The following is a 21,579-nucleotide window of genomic DNA, read 5'->3' on the forward strand; positions in this document are numbered from 1 at the left end:
GCCAGAATCACCTCCCCCCTCTTTTGTTTTGTAGAATATCACGCACAGCGGGAGGTCAGAGTGAACAAGTGAAGTGTAGCATGACAGCCTGCTCGAACTAACTGATAGACAAATGATAGTTTAAATTAATTTATAGATAATCTTTAGTTAGTTTAAAAGGTGACTTAAATACACATGAAGTAGTACGTAGAATATTTGAATGAGGAGTATTGATTAACGTTTAATGGGACAAGTAATACCTTGATTTTAAACGTGATATGCAAAATTGAACTAAGCAAGAGGAGACGACAAGGCTTAGACAGAGCAGCAAGGAAACAACTCCTTAAAATATAGATCGCTGAAACTAAATGTCAGGGAACCGAGAGGATAAGAAAACAATGGGTGTACATGTTTTGAGTTCCAAATTCTGGAGGGAAGAAACCTCAACAAAACGTAAAACCAGACAGTCGGACTTGGGTGGTGGTCGTGGCTATCCTAGGTCAAGTTAGGGTGGAAACTGTTATGCAGCCGGGGGACTGCCAACTTCTCTAAACAAGACAAGCTCCAAAGTTGCAGCCAGAACATCATACAGGTGTGACAGAGGATGCCCACAGCAGGAGATACAAACAGACCCCTGCTGGACATAAGTGTCAACGGACAATGTTATCAGTTCATGATTGACAATGGTGCCACACAATCCTTGAAGCATTCCTTTGTGGTCAACCTGCACACACCTTGTAATGACCTGCTTACGAACTGTGCCCTGACATTCAATACCGCACAGAAGGAACTTCCTGATGTTGCCTGACAGCACGACATCAGCTGACAACTACTGGGTACGCCTCCCAGGAACGAATGGAGGACGGGGACTGCTCCAACTGTCCTATCGGTGAAAGCCCTGGCTGACCGAGGTGCGTCCGTGTGCGCTGCCACCCGAACCGCCAAAGTGTATGATCGCCAATTAGACGACTCATAATAGGAGCCCTTTGACTTCTATATATGGTGGAACTCAAGGTATGGCCGCTCATGTGAACTATCCTTACAACAATTAGCATGGTATAAGATGGACAACTAATGTCCCACATTGTTCCCTTGTCCTCTGCCCTGCCTACGAAACCAAAGATTTAGGTCGAATTATTAAAACGGCATAGCTGCCGCTGAGTGAACCGATACGCCAATACCAATTTTTTTAATTATTTCGGTTGTCTGTTAAAAACATAGCTATTGGCTGCAATTTGGACACTCCTGCTGTAGGCTACAAGGAGCCAGCAGCTACACAACAGCTGAGCTAAAATAACACATTTAAGCATATTAAATAATTACAGCTGCTTATTACATACACAAAGTCGCTTAGAGACAGAAGTCTGTAGAAAGTATTCAGTAAAAAATGTGTCCGCATCATTAAACTTTCTACAACAGGAAACATACTGAACAAATCCAGCAGTTACTGTCAGACTCTAATCTGGGGTATCTTTGTCTATCGGAGACATGGTTAAAACCCATAACACCTTTTGTTCTAATTAATGTCCCGGGGTACAAGATTACAGAAAAAACAGATCAAGTGACTGAGGGGGGAGGAATTATGATTTATGTAAGGGAAAACATTAAAAGTGAACAGATAACCCTCCCAGTAGATCATTTTGAGTATGTTGAAATTAAAATCACATTTTCTTCAGAAATGTATTTCAAGGTAATTGTAGTATACCGACCGACCACAGCTAAAGACATTTTTCTCAATTCATTTTCAGACATCCTCAAATAGCACAGTATGAAAAAATTGAACGTCATGGGGGACGTTAATCTGGACTGGTTAAATAAGACGCGTAGAAAGAAACTTAAGGATATTATAAAGGGCTTCTACATGATACAAATGATAAGCAAACCTACTAGAATTACATTTGGATGACAAAAATCCTAGAGATCATCTGTGAACACACTAATACAAAAACCAGAAAGAAGAGTGCTAAAATGAAAAATACCTTTGATTAATAAAACAATTAGGATTCTAATGAGAAATGGGGACTCAGCTTTCATAAGAGCAATTATAACAGGTCTAAATACAGATCGTATGATTTTAAAAGTTTTGAGGCACAAAGTTACAATGCTTATGCAGAAGTCTAAGGCTGACTTTCACTTAGAATTAATCAAAGCTGCAAAAGGGAACATTAGACAGTTATGGAAAACCATGTACAAACTTACGGGAAGAGAGCAAACAAGAAAAAACACTATAACATTAAAATATCAAGGATCGTCTTATTGCTCCTATAACAATAATTGATAAATAAATCAATAACAGAAAACACTTTCCCTACCACGTTGAAAAACTGCTACTATAATTCAATCCATAAAGCAGGAAATAATTCAAGACATCAACAACTACAGACCAATTAGCCTTCTCCCCGTTATATCCAAAGGAATAGAACATTTTAAGTTAAAAGTGGCTTTGGAGCAATAAAAGCTGCTCACACGGTCACTGAGAGGGGCATTATGTTGACACATCAACTTAATGTGTAGTATATTATATTTATCCATGAGAGCATTTTTGTTGTAAATTGTGAGGTATGACTGTTAAAATATTGGTTGTTTTTACAAATGATGACAGATGTGAACAAGAGCATGTGTTGTCTTAGAGGTGATGATGTAAATAAGGTGTGGTTGTATTGTATATTAAGTATGTGTCCATGAAGGGGCATTTTGTGACTTTTCTTAAATTTGATTACATGCTATAGTATGATTATTTATTGATGAATTATTAATTATTATGAATGTATATATATTATTTAGTATGATATTAGTGTCATAATTTATTGATTGATTTTTGGATCCCTTTAATTTAGGTAGCCAGGGACTGCAGATGGAAAGTAGCTATTTAGATATAATCTGGTACAGAACATATCTGTTTCTGAACTTAATGTTCTGTGCTTGTCCTATCATATATTGACTAAATTAAATACAACTACTTAGTGAATTATTGAGGCCACAATAATTCACTAGGTGTTGTAAAAATATCAAATTACTATTGAAAAAGCAAACGTTGACCTCAAACATGACCTGTCCTCCGCCTCTGTTCTTGCTGCGCTTGACTATCAGCTGCCTTTTCTTTTTCTTGGATGTTACTGAAACTACTACTACTACCACTACTACTACTATTACTATTACTACGACTAACACTGTCCCTATTTTAGGGACAGAGGGAGGAGGTGAGTTTGGATTGTGTCAAGTTTGAGCCTGTTGAGGGTTTATTTAATTGATATGATCAATCCGGTACAAGGATAAAGGTACGTAATGATTTAGGTTGACAATTACAGTGGTTGGCAGGAGCAACTCCAACCTCAGAGGAGGATGCCAATTCAGTAATTAAGTGTTTATGAATGATCTAATATCCCGACATGGTTTCCCCAAAAAGATTAGGTCAAACAATGGCACCCATTTTAAGAAAGTAGTTTATCATCCTCAGTCACAAGGTAAGGTTGAAAGGATGAACCAGAAAATCAAAACCAATTGGCTAAAATCTGTGCACAGACCAAATTGAATTTGATTGACATGTTGCCATTAGCGTTAATGATCATTCGAATGTCCCTGAATAAAACTGTTTTTACGGGCTTTGAATTTTTCACCCAATGAACTGCATACAGATCAGCCCTTCCCAGGACCAGCAGCTTCCTAGGAAGGCGGAAAGACCATGAGACCAAAATGGTATGTTTGCAAAATGTAGAATTTGTGTGCCAGTTCCTCTGTGCAGATTCGAGGATGACAGCCGCCACTCAAGATTCCCTTCCACCAGCCGAGAGGGGCACGGTCAAAGTCGGATCCCAGACCAACACCCGATACCTGACTGGAAGGAACCGAGAGGAGAGACAACACCTTGCCAGCGATGACGAGAAAGACTAAGGTTGCCCGCCACGATGCATCCGTCGGGACTCCAGCAGCTGTGGAAGGAGGTGTCGGGAGTGCCGAAGCGGCGACGAGGCCTTGAAGCAAGCCGAGGGCCTGGACCAAAGCCCCAACGCCCCATACTCTGCCCCAGCCTTCCACAAAGCCCCCACAGCTCCAACTCTACCTCAGCTTTCCCCAAAGTGGCCAGCGCGTACATGCCATTGAACAGTCTGCCCAATGGACTGAGCCACACCCCAAGGAGAGACAGAGACAGACTGTTTGAGTGGATCTCCTTCTTCACCAAGGCAGCCAAAAGTCCAACGAGGTGTCGGCAGGCCACCAGCCTGAGGCACCACCGAGCCATCTACACGATTTTTGGAGGCAATCCCGGCGCGGACGTCTGCGTGGGTACGCTACCATCGGCCTCAGGACCTGGCAGCGGCGGTGGAATTGGCAGAGGACCACCTGGCGGTCCACCGCGAGAGGAGGAAGGAGGAGAAGGTCGTGGAAGCAGCGGAGCGTCCAATCCCGGCGGTGCGCAATATGCGTGGGAGCCCAGTCGTGGCAACGGCCACGTAACAACCACATTTTGCTTTCTTTCCCTCAGGTCCCGGCCGCTGCCGACGCTGTGTATTCCCCGCAAATTGCTGCTCGAATGCCTGGGCAGGCGTGCTGGAGGTGTGGGCGGCTCGGACACCTGCAGCGGGAATGTCCATCAATGGAAGTGGGGCAGGTGATCCGGGCCAGGGGAGACGTACTATGTACCGGTAAGGATACAAGGGAGTACACACCGGGCGATGGTGGATTCGGGCTGCGAGCAGTCCATGATCCACCAGAACCTGGTTCGACCCGGGGCGTTGACAAAGGTTACACGGGTGCGGGTTAAATGTGTGCATGGGGATATTCACGAGTACCCTATCGTCAAAGGGGAAAAAACATATATAATGTTAAGGTGGCTGTAAATTCGCGCCTGGCGCACCTCTTAATCTTGGGAACCAATTGCCCGGGGTTTAACGGATTAGTGAAGCAGTTCGCATGGGTGCGTTCATGACCGGTAGGGAAATGGGATAGCTGCGCTGTTCTCAGCGGCGACGCGAGGTCATCCGACGCTGCCGAGGGGGAGGGGGAAGGGGAGCCGGCGGGGGCTTCACAATAGGTTTCCCCGGTTCCCCAATGACGTCCCATGGATGATTTTCCACTCGAGCAGTCTTGAGATGACACTCTGCGCGCGACCTGGGACCAAGTGATAACAATTGATGGGCAGCGGGAACGCCCGGGGGTAGCGCGGTGGTTCCCTCACTGTGCATTAATTAGGGACAGATTATACAGAGTCGTGACACTCAGACAGGGGAGGAAATCACCCAGTTGTTGGTGCCAAAAAGCCGTCGGGAAATAATTTTCCAGGCGGCGCATTTTAACCCGACGGCCGGTCACATGGGGTATGATAAAACACTCACCCGGATAATGGTCCGATTCTATTGGCCGGGCAGACGTACGCGGCTTGGCCGGACTGTCAACTAGTCAACCCAGCGGCCACCCCTAGGGCACCGTTGCGCCCATTACCACTCATAGAGGTCCCGTTTGAGCGAATTGGCATGGACCTCGTCGGACCATTTCACCCGAGCACCCAGGGATATCGTTTTGCGCTAGTCCTGGTGGATTACGCAACGTGCTATCCCGAAGCAGTGCCGCTGCGCTCCATCTCTGCAAAGAGTGTTGCGCAAGCGCTGTTTCAGGTCATCTCCCGAGTCGGAATCCTGAAAGAGATTCTGACTGACCAGGGCACGTCTTATATGTCACGCACGTTAAAGGAGATGTACGGATTATTGGGGATCAAATCCATTCGGACCAGCGTCTACCACCCGCAGACCGACTGGTTGGTAGAGCGGTTGAATAGAACATTGAAATCCATGATCCGGAAGTTCATGCATGAGGACAAACCAAATTGGCATACATGGTTGGATCCCCTGTTATTTGCAGTGCGGGAGGTTCCTCAGGCCTCCACGGGGTTTTCCTCATTTGAATTATTGTTCGACAGAAAGCCGCGCGGGGTGCTGGACCTAGTTAAAGGAAGCTGGGAGGAAGGTCCAAGCCCCAGTAAAAATAAAATTCAATACGTCATGGACTTGAGAGCAAAACTCCACACATTGGGACACTTGTCACGTGAGAATTTGCTCCGAGCCCAAGAACGTCAGCAGCGCTTGTATAACAAGGTGACGCAACTCAGACAATTCTCACTGGGAGAAAAAGTACTTCTATTACTCCCAACATCCAGCTCCAAATTACTCGCCAAGTGGCAAGGACCCTTCGTGGTCACACGACGAATGGGTGACGTTGGTTACGAAGTCAGGCGGTCTGACCTGGGCGGGGCAACACAAATCTACAACCTCAACTTTCTAAAAATATGGAGGGAGGCGGAGCCTGTCTCCTTGGTGACGGCGATAGCGGAGAGCGAAGAGCTGGGCCCGGAGGTTCCCCCCTCCACCCGGCCCTCCCCTCTCCGCTGTGATAATCATCTAACGCTGTCACAGAGAGCAGATGTGGGCACGTTGCAGCAGCGTTTTGCTGACGTGTTCATCAGATAGAGACCAGCCCAGGCGTGATTGTGAGGTCTCGGCCCTAAAGGCTACCCGAACATTAGGACGGGTAGGAATTAAAAACCATGCTGGAATTGGGAGTGATAGAAGAGTCACAGTGCATGGTGCAGTCCTATAGTTCTGGTAGGGAAGAAAGATGGGTCTGTGCGGTTCTGTGTGGACTATCGCAAGGTAAATGATGTGTCATGTTTGGACGCCTACCCAATGCCCCGGGTCGACGAGCTCCTGGACCGGTTGGGCACTGCTCGTTTTTTACGACACTGGATTTGACTAAGGGCTACTGGCAGATTCCCTTGTAGCCCCTTGGAAAAAACGGCCTTCTCCACTCCGGAAGGTTTATACCAATTCGTGACCCTTCCGTTCGGCTTGTTCGGTGCGCCCGCCACATTTCAGAGACTTATGGACCGGGTACTGCGCCCCAACGCGGCATATGCTTCCGCCTATCTGGATGATGTCATCATCCAGGGGAACAACTGGGCGGAACATATGCAGAGGGTGGGGGCGGTACTCGAGTCCCTGAGGCGGGCGGGGCTCACCGCCAACCCGGCGAAGTGCGCGGTTGGCCGGAGGGAGGTACAGTATCTGGGGTACCACTTGGGGGAAGGACATGTGCGGCCTCAGATAGACAAAACCGCGGCAGTTGCGGCCTACCCGACCCCGAAGACGAAAAAGGAGGTGAGGCAGTTTTTGGGGCTGGCGGGTTACTACCGGAGGTTCGGCCCCCGGTTTGCGGACCTGACCAGCCCACTAACTGACCTCACCCGAAGAGGTGCTCCAGATCTGGTCCAGTGGACAGAGCTGTGCCAGCAGGCATTCGAGAAGGTGAGAAAAGCACTTTGCGAGGAGCCGGTACTGCACATGCCTGATTTTTCCATCCCATTTTGTTTGCAGGCGGACGCGTCGGAGAGGGCTGGGAGCTGTTTTATCCCAGCAGAAGGGGGGCAACGACCACCCCGTCCTGTACATCAGCAGGAAACTGTCAGAACAGGAAACCCAATATAGCACGGTGGAGAGGGAGTGCCTCTCCATCCAGAGGGCGGTCGGTGCCCTCCGGTACTACCTGCTGGGATGCCCGTTGAGCCTCTGCTTGGAACACAAACCCCTCCAATGGCTCCACAGCATGAAAGATGCCAACGCGCGGATCACCCGTTGGTATCTCACTTTACAACCCTACCATTTCAAAGTGATCCATAGGCCAGGGGCGCAGATGGCCGTGGCGGACTTCCTCTCCCGCTCTCATGCGGGCAGGGGGTGTAGGCGTGGCAGGACGATGTCCCGGCCTAAGTCTGGCGGTGGAGGTATGTGGGGGGAGAAGTGGCCAGCGCTGCCTGCAGGAGCAAAAGGTCACCGCCTCTGTCCATGGTGCTGAGGACAGAGCACCATCAGACGGCGGCGTGGCAGTGCTGACGGCGAGACACAGCTGGCAGGTGATTAGATTTCACAGGTGGTACGTGTTAATCTAATCATCTGTTGTCTTTAACATTAATCGGCCGGGAGCAGGAGGAGAGAGAGGATACGGACGTGACTGAAAAGTCACGTTCTGCGGGAGAAAGATTTGAAAAAAAAACCTATATGCATTAAAAACTTTTTTAAAAACTGCACGCTTGGCTCTTGTGCCGTGTCTTCAGTGGAACTGCTAGGAAGCAGCTTCCACAACGGTAAAAATATGATAGATTATATTTCGGAACAATTCGGCAGTGGTGCCGTTTTAAAGGTGTTTTGATATACTGTATTATACAATGTTTTTACAGGTGCAAATGTCTGGTTTGCTGGACACCAAACTGTTACAGCAGGGACTTGTTGTCAGGGTAGGCAGGTGAGGCATGAAAAATAAAAATTAAACCATAAAATAGTAATTATTTTTTGTACATTAAACTGTGTTATAAATGTATTTTTCTAGACTCCTCTCTTCTCTATTGTCCAAAAAGTCTATTGCTACTCCCAACAGAAGACTGTCGAGGAGACAAAGAAGGAGTGAGTGAGCGGAACCAGAGTTCTTAGCGGCAGAGACTGACTTGGTCTAAAATTTGAAAAAACGTTCTGATAATGTTCAATAATGGATTAGAAGAAAAATAAATTTCTTGCTCTCTGACGTCATTACCAGTCGGCGCAATGACGTCATCGGTGCGGGTATCCAGTTGACTGACAGACCAGTCGGTGAAATGTTTGGCGAAGCGATCGATTGGATTACCAAACTTCTGAGGAGAGGAAGACTGGGCTGTTTGTGGCCTGCATTGATCCAGAGGATGAGCTTGAGGGTTCAGCGCCTCCTGACAGTGAGGCGAAGCCTTCTTCGACGGCTTCCGTCTTCGCTGAAGCGTCCGGTATGGTGGTGCGGCGATGTCCCCGGGCCAAACGGAGTCCATGTGGACCAGCAAACCTCCAGGGCCCCACATCATATTCTCGTTCTCCTCTGGAGAATAGCGGAGCGTCTCCGCTTCCATCGCTCGTACCACCATCCACATACCTTCGTCTAGCTCATCAAACTCCGCTGCGAGAGAACTGTAATCAGCTGGCTTCCTTCTGTACTGGCGTGGTTGCATGGTTATGTATAAAAAGATGCAGCAGGAAACTCCGGAGGCAATGTGCAGGTGAGACAATGATTTATTTGCATAAATCATGCAGGAAATGCAGAAAAACAAAACAAGCATGCAGATAGCACGGGAGGCAAAGACGATTTTGGCGAGGAACTGGATTAAGTAGCTCTCTGATTAGTGCCCAGGAGCAGGTGAGCGTCCCGAACACTAATCAGAGGCAGGTGAACCTAATCTGCAGTCATGGCAAAGAAAACACAAACCCAGGGGTGCTGAAAACAGAACTGAGGAAGTCAAACTAATAGAACAAAACATGATCTGGGCAACGGATCATAACAACTACAATCGTTTTTAATTATTACTTTAGTTTAAAAGGCATGGTTTACTGACTGGTCTTTATATACTATTTTTAATATACTGTATATTTATATATATATGTATACATTTATCGATATATTTATGCATACATATTTATACATATACAGTATATGGGGATGAAGTGTGTCATTTTTATAAATATATATGTATATACTGTATATATATATATATATATATATATATATATATATATATATATATATATATATATATATATATATATATATATATATATATATATATATATATATAGATAGTACTTTATTGATTCCTTCAGGAGAGTTCCCTCAGGAAAAAAAAATAAAATATATATATATATATATATATATATATATATATATATATATATATATATATATATATATATATATATATATATATATATATAACAAATAACATATAAAGATAAAAAGAAGAAAATATCTGATCCTATCCTAATGTATTAATATTTTATACATTAGATTAAAACAAATACATATTTATATTTAATGTAGTAGAAAGTATGCATTTTTGTCTATATGTACAAACTTTAAGCACATCCTGTACAGTGTTTCTGTCAGTTTTATACTGTAATTATTCATTTATTTTTCATTATAGTCTTTAAATGTTTTGTTATTTACTATTTACTTTAAGAGTTGTTATCTTAAATTGAGTTAACTAATAAATATTTTAGTGGTATATATTTCTTTTTACCCACATTCTTTCATCTCTGTGTGATTTATCTACATTCATGCTACACATTATCTATTGTCTATTATATATTTGGTTTTATACCGGCAGTATAAACCAGTGCATCACCCATTAAATGGCTTAATTTTACGTAGTTGTTTCTTGCTAAAGCTGCCACCTTTTTAGTTGGTTGTGTGTAAAATACCAATAAGTGAAGGCGTTGAACATGGAAATAGAATTACTGGTTTGTGACATGATTCCATCACTCCCACATCACTCCCACATTGAGCCTGGGAGCTTTAGAGACATTTTAGAGAATAGAATACCCTACAATATCTCTTTATCTAGAGCAGGGGTCACCAACCTTTTTGAAACCAAGAGCTACTACTTGGGAACTGATTAATGCGAAGGGCTACCAGTTTGATACACACTTAAATAAATTGCCAGAAATAGCCAATTTGCTCAATTTACCTTTAACTCTATGTTATTTTTAATAATTAATGATATTTATCTTTGTGGAAACACTGATCATCTTAATGATTTCTCACAATAAATATATATAGAAACAGATAAATATCAATATGCAACACTTTATTTTTATATTTTCTCTAAGTGCACATTTTTCAAATTGAACATTTTCAAATGATCACTTCTAAGACAGTCTTGTGAAATCACAATATCCCATTTTAACTAGCTAGCCACTAAAATTTTTTAACAAATCATGAATTACTTTGCACCATGTTTGTACAAATAACTTATGTATATTACAAAAGTCAACTCTCAAATTTTTAAATAAATCATGTCACACTTTGAACTGGACACCAAATATATTATCTGTTTTTTTGTCAGTTAGTGAAGACCTAGTCTTCAAAATATTTTCTTTGATTTTCAAATTCTATTTGAGTTTTGTCTCTCTTAGAATTAAAAATGTCGAGCAAAGCGAGACCAGCTTGCTAGTAAATAAATAAAATTTAAAAAATAGAGGCAAATCACTGGTAAGTGCTGCTATTTGAGCTATTTTCAGAACAGGCCAGCGGGCTACTCATCTGGTCCTTACGGACTACCTGGTGCCCGCGGGCACCGCGTTGGTGACCCCTGATCTAGAGTAATCCAGGAAACTCTTCTGCGTGGAAAGCAGTTTGCCAGAACACCACCAATTGTATGTTTCATGCGTACAAATCTCACAATCACAAAATCGCAAAACCCTGAGATATTTAGGGGTTTATTTTGTGGCATAAACTAATATGAACTCCTACACTAGCATTTCCCCCCTAAAATTAGAATTCCATCAATCCATTAATTTTCTACCGTTTGTCCCTTATGAGGTTGCGAGGGATACTGGAGCCTTTGTGTGCTTGAAAAATAGACTTGATCATCTTTGTGTGATCCTGCTGTGTCCATTTGCTTTCATCTTGTCTGCCTCAGTGCGTCTTTGAAGGATGCAGCACGTTAAATAGGAAGAAACCACAGAGGATAAAGTATTCATTTATTTGTGGCAACATGCCACTTACACATTTGGAGCAACAATAATAGATTGGGCGCAATTTAGCTAGGCAGCGGTACCTTTCACATTTGAACCGATAAGGTACCAAATCCCGGTACCTGGGATTCAATACCGGTATTCAAAGGTACATATTTTCGGTACTTTTGTATGTGCTGTTATAATTTGCTTTGTTTTTTCAGTTTGTCTTCAGTGTGTTGCCGTTATCAAAAAGTAGTCTTTGCCATTAAGTTAAATTTGCCAGTTTTATATTTTGTTTTGCCCTACAACGTGTTTACAGTATATTGTAAGCATTGCAATTATTGCACACCAGCTGTGTGATTGTAACGTGCATCTTAGTTGTAATTTTCATTAACAAATTTGAAAATGTTGAAATCACTAATGCTAATCAGTACCATGTAAGTGCCATAAATTAGCATAAAGTATCGCATTTTGAAAAGTGAAGCCTTGATTTTGAGCGCTTTCTATCAGGCATGCTTGCCTTTTTGGCATGGAAAATTGTAATATTACGTACAGGCAATCCGCTACAAGTACGCCTGTTTGCCCGACAAGTGATTGAGCCGGTGTCAAGTCTGGAACCGGACATCATGTCGTGTGCTATAACAGTATTGAAATACTGTTTTGCCCTGTTTGATTTTACGTCAATCAGTACACGGTAGCATACCGACGGACTTCAATCAGTACCTATAAAAGCACCCAATGTGGTACCCAACCCTATTTTAACAGAGCTCATACTCACCTGGTGCCTCATGTATCAAGCTTGCGTACGCACAGAAACCTGCCGTACACCCTTTTTATTACAGCAAAGTTGAGATGTATCAAAACTGACGTTGACGTGGAAGTGTGCGGTGCCTCACGGCAAATTCATAGCTGTCATACGCACATTTATACAGGCTGTGAATTTAGCTACACACAGAAGTGATGCTGGGTAACAGTTCACATAAAAAAGTGCCAACTTTTACTCCTCAGACTGATTGATGTGCCCCTGACATTTGGGCTGGGCCACATTTGAATTCATCCATCCATTAATCTTCAACCGCTTATCCGGAATCAAGTCGAGGGGACACAGCTCCAGCAGAGACCCCCAGACTTCCCTCTCTAGAGCAACATTAGCAACTTCCTCTTGGGGGATCCCGAAGAGTTCCCAGGCCATCTGGTCCTTTGCCTGCCCCGTGGTCTCCTCCCAGTGGGACGTGCAACGAGGACCTCCCTAGGAAGACGTTCGTGACATTTGATTTTAACAATGTAAAAAAGATTGAGGCAAGGACGTAAAATAATTCTATAAGTGTAGTGAATTATATTTATCTCGTGACTCAAAGCGCTTTACATAGTGAAAACCATTATCTACATCTTTAAGATACATTTAGACCAGTGTGGGTGGCACTGGGTGCAGGTGGATAAAGTGTCTTACCCAAGGACACAACATTGGTGACCATGGTGGCGGAAGCGGGAATCGAACCTGAAACCTTGAACATGAAATTGTATTCTGACTCATGTGAGCATGCTACTGTATGAACACATTTTGTTATAAGTTACAACTACTTTTTGGGGTAATCAGTCACCCACCTCTTCTAAAGTTTTACGTATCATCGTTTTGATGATCGGCTTAGCCAAAGTAGGACCCCAACACAGAGCAGAAAAAATTAATACAAATAATAACAAAGCGAGCACTCAAAAAGGAGTGAGGACAAAATAACTAAGGAGACACTTGAAGTGTGAGGAATATAAACAGCATACTTCAGATGTGAAGAAGTAACAATAAACAAGAAGTAACAATAAACAACACGGCTAGCCACTGGGAAACGAGAAGCTTGTGTGGAGCCAAACCACTGGAGATGTACACGCCTGGAAGAATGAACCATCAGGAAATCTACTGGCACCGAGTGAAGGGACAGGGGAGTTCAGTAGTTAAGAGGAGATTACTATCAGGTGTGCACGCAGCTGGCCATGGAAGTCACGCAGGAAGGATGGATCGAGAATACAGGTGCTGGAGATCCATGAACGTTCTTCAGGACCGTAGCCCTCCCAGTCGACCAAATACTGAACACCTCTGCCCCGTATTCCGAAGTCTGAGATGGCCTTCACAGTGTAAGCTGGGTGACCATCAATTATACGTAGTCGAGGAAGAGGCGAAGATGGAGTGCACAGCGGAGTGGTGGAGGCTTGAGGTTGGAGAGGTCGACTACCGGATGTCCCTTGATGGATGGAGGAAGCTGGAGTTCAACTAACGCTGGGCTGATGATCCTGGTGAGCTTGAAGAGCCCCTAGAGCAGCCAGCCAATGGTAAGTCCAGAGCCTCTTGTCCAGGTTGAAAAGTTGGTGATGAAATCCTGTGGCGATCTGCCAACTTACGGTTCCAGGAAGCCTTCCGGGCCAACGCCGCTCTAGTATACCGCCAAACCCGATGAGCTCGGCGGATATGCTGGTGGACAGATGGGATGGTGATCTCGGACTGATAATGGTAGGCAACTTTAAAAGGAGACATACCTGTGGCCAAAGAGGTAAGGGAATTATGAGCATACTCCAACCAAGGGAGTTGGGAGGACCAGGACGAAGGGTGTCATTGGCACACACAGCAGAGAGCCGCCTCCAGGTCCTGGTTAGCTTGCTCTGTCTGGCCGTTAGTCTGAGGATGATAATCAAAATAAAGACTCTGGGTGGCTTCCAACGCCTTGCAAAAGTCTTCCAAACCTGGGAAGTGTATTGGGGTTTCCTGTTTGAGACCAAGTCCTGAAGGATACCATGCAGACGGAAAACGTGCTTGGCCAGGAGTTGTGCAGTTTCCAGGAGGATGAAGTGAGCCATTTTAGAAAAACGGTCGACCGCATTGAGCTCTGGGAAATAATGCTATCTGGGACCATCGTCATGAAGGAATAGGCAGTGGGTGGGGGAGACCGGCTGGAGAGCGATGAGAGGCTTTGCCTCTGGCACAGACAGAGCAGGCGTTCACAAAGTCCTTGATGTCTTTTTCCATTGCTGGCCGCCAAAATCTCGAGAAAAATACATTTGTGTGTCATCGGCATAACAATGAAAATAAATGTCATGCTTTCTTAAGATTGAGCCCAGGGGAAGTAAATAAATACAACACAGCAGTGGTCCTAAAACTGAGTCCTGTGGGACCCCACTTGTCAAGGGAGTAACAGAGGACTCAGAACCAGCAACCTTTACAGAGAAGGTTCTATTTGTTAGATATGACTTCAACCAACTCTAAGCAGTACCACAGATGCCCACTTGATGCTGTAGGTGGCTAATTAAGATATTATGGTCCACCGTATCAAATGCTGCTGTTAGATTGAGTACAACTCAAATCAAATGATCACCTAAATCCATTGCTCATTAAAAACCCTTAATAATGGTACTATAGAGGGGTTGAAACCCAGAATGAAAGACTTCTAAAATATCATAGTCCTGGGTAAAAACAATCTCCTCCAAGATCCTTGAGAGGAAAGGCAGCTTAGACTTGGGTCAAAAATGGACTTAAATAGAACTGTCCAGACCAGGTTTCTTTAAAAGTGGTTGAACCCTGGCGTGTTTAAAACTGGTAGGAACCAAACTAGAAGTAGGTTAGATATAATTATTAAATACTATTAAAATCAAGAGTAAGATTACTAATTCAGTGATCATATTTTAGTGGGCCCGGCCCCTCTGTAGTGGAAAAGTTGAGCTCCAAGTTCAAAAAGGTTAAGAACAACTGGACTAAAGGTTTTCATAGTCCAATATGATTCATTGGTGGCTGTCGACTATAGAGTTTTTTTGGTTTTAAGAGCACATCTGAAAGGGATCACGTACATCTAAAATGTTGTATTGGTAAATATATATGCTGATTTGTGGCACACAGTGTAGGTGCTGGGCTGGTAAACAGCCGTATTGGTTAACTAGCGCTGTTGGACTCCCATTCGATGGAGAAGTATAGGTTGGAACCTGGGCAAGATATCCATTGGCTCAACTTGTTTTCTTGACCGGACACAACATTGCGACCCCTATTAGCACAATCTAATAAACTCCAGTAAAAAAAACTACAATAAAAAATGCATCTTTTTACAAAGATGATAACAGTCAGGTCTGATTAAATTAAAGCGGTGCAATTTTCCACAACTTCAAATCGGTGGACCTTGTCCGTTTTATTAGAATAAATGACATCGTCCACCTCCCCTTACAGTCTAAGCACCACTTCTGAGACTTGCTAATGGAAAAGATGAAAAATCAGCCGTGCTCATCCAGCAACACGAGCTCAGCTAGAGCATCTTGACCTTGCAGTCATAGGACTTGTGTATGAGGAAATATGAATATTGTTTTTAATGTTTACTGCCGAAAATCCACAATAGTGAAACAAGTTTATTTTATTGCTCTGTTGATTGCTCTGTAAAGTAAATTAATAAATAATTAGTCTATATGTATTGTATGCGTCGTCCTGCAGAAGGCAAAGTCCAGTCCTCTGACATTGAAGTTGTGTAACACAAATTTGATATAAATCAAGATGTTTTATGAAATCATTAGAATAAACATGATTTGCTTTTCTAATCCGGATAGCTGCATAATATGGAGACAGTCGGATCTTCACCGCAGAGATCTCAACTCTGATTCGGCTCGAGGTGAAAATATTTCTGTTTTGAAAATGATTCGGGTTGTCCAAACTTTGAAATGTTCACATACTTAAAATGTGCAGCACATTATAACCACAAATGATAAAGACCTACCAGCTTCTTGGCGGAGGTCATTAAATCCAACAGATTTTATCTAACTTTGCTTTATCAGTCTTGGAGACGTGAAACAAGATTAGTGCTTGACTGTTATATCCTCTAAACGTTTTGTCAATGTGCTGCTTCCCCTGACAACTTTCATGGTACTCGTGTATAACATACTGTATAGTTCAGCACTTTTTCATGTCCGATACTGTTGCTGCAATGTTGTATATCGGCCAATTCTTTCGTATCTCTAGTTTCTTTCGTATCTCTAGTTTCTTTCGTATCTATAGTTTCTTTCGTATCTCTAGTTATCATTACGTATATGTATTATTGCATTTGAACAACTGTATTGTTGATAATAAAGGTAAATTATTGGTATTGTTCATTATCAATAGCGCTATTTCTATTGGTATCTATATTGCTCCATTTGTAGTGTAATAATGCTCATTGTCATTTCTGTATTATTTTTTATTTTCGCTAACTGCTTATTTGCTATCACTTTTACCATCATATTTGTACATGTCGTATTTGCTGATGTTGCTCTATTCTTGTTGTTGTTGTTATTGTTGTATTTGCTGTTGTTGTTTTTGTCTCTGTCAATCCCCCTCTTGTCCCCACAATTTCTTCCTTTTCTTTCTTTCTATCCCCTCCTGCTCCGGCCCGGCTGCACCAAATGATAATATAAATACATTTAATAAAGTTAAATACAAATAAGGCAACAAGAGAAGTATCCTACACTTCTCTTTTGTAAAGTAAATCTGAACAGCCGATATGGGCATCTACATCAACTATATGATTTGCCTGAGAAGCTGGACAGGAAAAAAAAAAAAAAAAGTATATCGACCAATAGAAATCCCATCCACTTTATTTCTCCATTCCTTTTGTGGTACCAGATATTTTTTTGCATCTACAGTGGTACCTCAGTAGATGAGTTATACTCGTTCTGTGACGCAGTTTATATCTCAGAAAACTCAAATTGTAAAATAGAGTATAGCAGTGGTGGGCCGTCAGGGCCAGCAAGGCCTTCTCTGCTGGCCTAACATAACCAGAAATCATGATCACAATTAAAGATAAAAGTATTTTTTATTTAATTTCCCTAAATATATAAAATTATTCATATTCTCTTCATGTCATATTATGCTCCTTCCAGTGCTGTTGTTTTTAGGTTAAAGTTTTTATACAATCAGAATTCAGCTAGTTTATGTTGCCATTCTGTACTAAATCAGAATCAACAATGCGGGTGTCTGTGAGTAAGTGAACGGGAATATACAGTTGACAGATAATTGCGATAGCCAATCAGATTACGAGTGTTACAAGGGAGGCGCTGGACATTGAATCCGAGTGGACCATGTTCTGTGCCTCTATTGTCGAGGCAGCTGCTTGGAGCTGTGAATGCAAGATGGTCTGTGCCTGCCATAGCGGTAATCCAGGAACCTGCGGGTGAACACCAACGGTGAAGAAAGCCGTCAAGCTGAAGAAGAAGTCCTATTGGGTCCTTTTGATGGGACTCCGGAGGGAGCGGACAGGTACCGACAGGCCAAGCGATGTGTGGCATTGGCTGTTGCAGAGGCAAAAACTCAGATATGGGAGGAGTTCGGAGAAGCCATGGAGAACGACTTTAGGACAGCTTCGAAGCGATTCTGGACCACCATCAGCCGCCTCAGGAGAGGGAAGCAGTGCACTGTCAACACTGTGTATGGTGGGGACGGTGTGCTGCTGACGTGGACTTGGGATGTTTTGGATCGGTGGAAAGAATACTTCGAATACCTCCCCAATCCCACCTACACATCTTCCAATGAGGAAACAGTGCCTGGGGACCTCCTATTTCTGGGGCTGAGGTTGCCAATGTAGTTAAGAAACTCCTCTGTGGCAGGGCCCTGGGGGTGGATGAGATCTCCCCGGAGTTCCTTAAGGCTCTGGATACTCTGGGGCTGTCGTCGTTGACAAGACTCCACAGCATTGCGTGGACATCGGGGGCGGTGCATCTGGATTGGCAGACTGGGGTGGTGGTTCCTCTGTTTAAAAAGGGTAACCGGAGGGTGTATTCCAACTATCATGAGATCAAACTCCTCAGCCTTCCAGGTAATGTCTTTTCAGGTGTACTGGAGAGGAGGCTACACCGGATTGTTGAACCTTGGATTCAGGAGAAGCAGTGTAGTTTTCATCCTGGTCGCGGAACTGTGGACCGACTCTATCTCTCGGCATGTTTTTTGTGGACTTGGAGAAGGCATTCGACTGTGTCCCTCGGGAAGTCCTGTGGAGAGTGCTGAGAGAGTATGGGGTATCAACCGCCTGATTGTGGCGGTCCGCTCCCTGTATGTTCAGTGGCAGAGCTTGTTCTGCATTGCTGGCAGTAAGTCGGACCTGTTCCAGTGCTGCCCTTTGTCACTGATTCTTTTGCAACTTTTATGGACATAATTTCTAGGCGCAGTCAGGACGTTGAGGCGATCCGGTTTGGTGGCTGCAGGATTAGGTCTCTGCTTTGTGCAGATGATTGGTCCCTGCTGGCTTCATCTGGCCAGAATATTCAGCTCTCACTGGATTGGTTCGCAGCTGAGTGTGAAGTGACTGGGTTGAAAATCAGCACTTCAATGTCCAAGTCCATGGTTCTTGCCCGGAAAAGGTGGAATGCCATCTCCGGGTTGGGCAAGAGACCCTGTCCCAAGTGGAGGAGTTAGAGTACCTGAGGGTCTTGTTCACGAGTGACGGAAGAATGGATCGTGAGATCAACAGGCAGATCGGTGCAACATCTGCAGTGATGCGGACGCTGTATTGGTCCGCCGTGTTGAAAGGAGCTGTGCCAGAAGGCAAAGCTCTCACTTTACCAGTCGATCTACGTCCCTATTCTAACATATGGTCATGAGCTTGGGTTATGACTGAAAGGACAAGATCACAGGTACAATCAGCCAAAATGAGTTTCCTCCGTTAGAGAAAGGGTGAGAAGCTTTGTCATTCAGGAGGAGCGCAGAGTAAAGCCGCTGCTCCTCTACATCGAGAGAAGCCAGATGAGGCATTTGGTCAGAATGCACCCTGACTGCCTCCCTGGGGAGGTGTTTAGGGCGCGTCCTACTGGTCCTACGGAAAAGTTCCAGGACACGGTGGAGAGACTATGTCTCCCAGCTGGCCTGGTAATGCCTCAGGACCCGCCGGGACGAGCTGGACAAAGTGGCTGGGGAGAGGGAAGTCTGGGCTTGGGACTCTAAAACTCTAGTGGAAACGGTGACAGCTCTAAAGTCATCCACCTGCTGCCTTGATGTTTTACCTACCAACTTCTTTAAGAATGTTTTTGACTGCCTATCAACAGACGTATTGCAAATAGTTAATAATTCTATTCAATCGGGCAATTTCCCAAAGGCTTTCAAAACTGCAGTCATTAAACCTCTTCTAAAGCGAAGTCTAGATGCCTCTGTTATCAACAACTACAGACCAATTTCAAATCTACCATTCATAAGTAAAATAATTGAGAAAGTTGTCCTCCAACAACTAAATCACTTCAGAATCAAAATCAGAATCAGAATAGTTTTATTGCCATTGTTTGAGAACGGGTTCACAAACTAGGAGTTTTTCTTGGTGCAATCGTGCAACATAAAACATAACACAGATTTGGTAATAACAAGAGCTGTAACTGAGCTATCAGATCTTTTTATAGACTTAGAAGGAATTCAAGGAATTCAAGGAGCTACTGTTAGGAGTTATTGTTCATGTGCCTGATGGCCGAGGGGAAAAAATGTTCAGGTGGCGGGAGGTGTGGGTCTGGATAGACCGTAGTCTCCTGCCTGAGGGGAGAGGGGAGAATAGTTTGTGTCCAGGGTGAGAAGAGTCAGCTGTGATCCGACCCACACGCCTCCTGGTCCTGGAGGAGAACAAGTCCTGGAGGGATGGGAGCTTGCAGCCAATCACCTTCTCAGCAGCACGTACGATGCGCTGCAGTCGATGCTTATCCTGTACTGTGGCGCCGGGGAACCACACGGTGATGGAGGAGGTCAGGATGGACTCGATGATGGCTGAGTAAAACTGCACCAGCATCTCGGTCGGCACCTTAAGTTTCCTCAGCTGCCGCAGGAAGTACATCCTCTGCTGGGCCTTCTTGATGAGGGAGCTGATGGTCGGCTCCCACTTGAGGTCTTGGGTGATGGTGGTGCCCAAAAAACGGAAGGAGTCCACAATGGAGACGGGGGTGGGAGAGTCAATCAGGGTGAGGGGGGATGGTGGGGCTGTGACTTTCCTAAGTCCATGATCATCTCCACTGTTTTCTGGGCGTTCAGTTCCAGGTTGTTGCGGCTGCACCGGGACGCCAGCCGGTCCACCTCTCTCCTGTAGGCGGACTCATCGCCATCCGAGATGAGCCCGATGAGGGTAGCGTCATCCACAAACTTGAGCAGTTTTACGGACTGGTGACTGGAGGTGCAGCAGTTTGTATACAGGGAGAAGAGCCAGGGGGAGAGTACACAGCCCTGAGGAGTACCAGTGTTCGTGGTTCGACTGTCCGAGACAATCTTCCCCAGCCGAAAGTGCTGTCTTCGGTCTGTCAGGAAGTCAATGATCCAACTGCAGAGGGATTTGGGCACGCTGAGCTGGTAGAGCTTGTCTCGTAGCAGTCCAGGGAGGATGGTGTTGAAGGCAGAGCTGAAGTCCACAAACAGGATCCTAGCGTACGTTCCTGGGGAGTCCAGATGCTCCAGGATGAAGTGGAGGGCCAGGTTCACTGCATCATCCACAGACCTGTTGGCTCTGTAGGCGAACTGCAGTGGGTCCAGGAGGGGGGCGGTGATGTCCTTGAGGTGGGGCAGGACCAAGCGCTCAAAGGACTTCATGACCACAGACGTCAGCGCAACTGGCCTGTAGTCATTAAGTCCTGTGATCCGTGCTGTCTTGGGGACAGGGACAATGGCGGAGGTCTTAAAGCAGGACGGCACGCAGCATAGCTCCAGAGAGATGTTAAAAATGTCAGTGAAGACAGGAGCCAGCTGATCCGCACAGTGTCTGAGAGTGGAGGGGGAGACACCATCCGGCCCGGGGGCCTTCCGCGTATTCAGCTTCAAGAACTGCCGGCGTACATCCTCCTCTTGGATGGAGAGGGCCTTTACAGTCATATGATGTCTTTGGAGTCCTGTGATATCCTTTAATGAAGTGCTGGCGTTGGTGGGGAGGGTGATGGTGGGGGGAGCAGAGCTTTGATGAGCTGAAGGCCGATCATGACGACAGTAATGTGTGTTGAGGCCCTGAGCGAGAGTCCGGTCTTTCAGGGCCTGGGGGGTTTTGTGCTTACAGTTCGTAAGGGCCCTTAGCCCTCTCCAAACGGCCACAGAATCATTGGAACGGAACTGTTCCTGTAGACGGTTAGAGTACACAGATTTAGC

The sequence above is a fragment of the Entelurus aequoreus genome, linkage group LG01 (genome assembly GCF_033978785.1).
Source record: "Entelurus aequoreus isolate RoL-2023_Sb linkage group LG01, RoL_Eaeq_v1.1, whole genome shotgun sequence".
Classification (NCBI taxonomy): domain Eukaryota; kingdom Metazoa; phylum Chordata; class Actinopteri; order Syngnathiformes; family Syngnathidae; genus Entelurus; species Entelurus aequoreus.